This window comes from Mastomys coucha, unplaced genomic scaffold (genome assembly GCF_008632895.1).
Source record: "Mastomys coucha isolate ucsf_1 unplaced genomic scaffold, UCSF_Mcou_1 pScaffold15, whole genome shotgun sequence".
Lineage (NCBI taxonomy): Eukaryota > Metazoa > Chordata > Mammalia > Rodentia > Muridae > Mastomys > Mastomys coucha.
The window spans coordinates 22,225,825-22,227,242 of NW_022196897.1; the positions used below are offsets into that span (position 1 = coordinate 22,225,825).

The following is a 1,418-nucleotide window of genomic DNA, read 5'->3' on the forward strand; positions in this document are numbered from 1 at the left end:
AAAAAAAAAAAAAAAAAAAGAATACTAAAATCTATTTATATGGTTATTAAAGTGCATTAGACATTTTGATGTATTTATAAACTTTAATTATTGGTATAAGCAAAATGAAAAATTTCAGTCATTTCAAAAATGTGATAATAAAAGCAACACAGGCTTGATTATGAAATAGAAGTCATAAAGTTGTATCTTCTTGAACTGATTTTAATGAAATGAAACTAACAATCTGACCCACTGTGTCCAGGTGTGGACCTGCTCTATCCAGCCATGCCATACAAGCTTGTTAATGGCACCTCACTCATCCTGGCCACAAATCATACAGCACGAGTCAACCATAAGTTGTTGTGCCTAAGCAAATCAACCCCACTGAAGGAGCATGTTCATGTCAAAAGTATTCCATGTAGCTTGACCACAAAAATAAAACTAAATGGATGTTGTTTGGCTTAATCACTCATGCCGATGCAAGCCTAATTTACTGATGACACACAGACTGACAGACCGAGTAGCTATTTTTCCAGGCCCCTTTCACTAACACATTCATAAACAGATACTATGTGCATTTTTCACAATCAGAAAGCAAATCTCAAAGAAGTTCAATGACTAGTCCAAAGTCATAACAGTAGTAAGCAGCAACACTAGGAGCCTGGAACCAAGGCAGTGTGAAACCAGAGCATGCTCCTCAAGCCCAGGTCACCTACCTTTCAACTGCCTAAGGACACAGAGTCAAATGCCCACACACTGAGAAACTAGCACTGCTAAAATAAAAAAAAGATGGAAAGGGAAGCCGCAGAACTGGGTCAACTTAGTGGGCAGTGTGACTCAGGGAAGCAGCTGAGATTACGAGCCAGGCAACCCAGCAATTTATCCCTAAAACCTCCAAGTATTTATCTGGAAGGAAGGATGTTTATTTCTAAACTGGCAGGTTTTTCACTAACAATTTTGTCAATAGAATTTAAAAGTTAATTATCTGGGAATGAATCAAAGGCTATCTGAAAGCTGAAATTTTCAATATTAAAACCAAACTCATCTAGGCATGGTGAAACATGCCTGTAATAACAGGTAACTGGGTGAACCAGGCTAGCGTGGGTGACAAGGACTCTGTCTCAGAAATATACAAATAAAATAAAATAAAAATATTCATAAAACTAAATAGCAGGCACATATGACATAAAGTTCTTCTTAGTACCATCAAATGTACGGTGTGTCTCGGTGTGCATGCATGTGGTGATGGTGGTGGATGTATATAAAGCAGCCAATTAATGTTCTTTGTTTAAGTATTTATTTATTTAAACTTATGTCAACTTAGTAACATTGAGCATTAAATATCTGTTCTAAAATGTACTTTATGGTTTAACCCACTACGAATACTCTTTCAATACTAATTTTTAAGCTGTAATGACTCATAGGTAACTCAAAAAGCT

The 1,418-nt window shown here is 36.2% G+C and overlaps 1 protein-coding gene across 2 annotated transcripts in view; it reads right to left on the reverse strand.

Moving 5' to 3' along the window:
* Pbx3 (PBX homeobox 3) overlaps nt 1-1,418 on the reverse strand; it is a 197,609-nt gene that overhangs the window by 100,275 nt on the left and 95,916 nt on the right. The window lies entirely within an intron of this gene.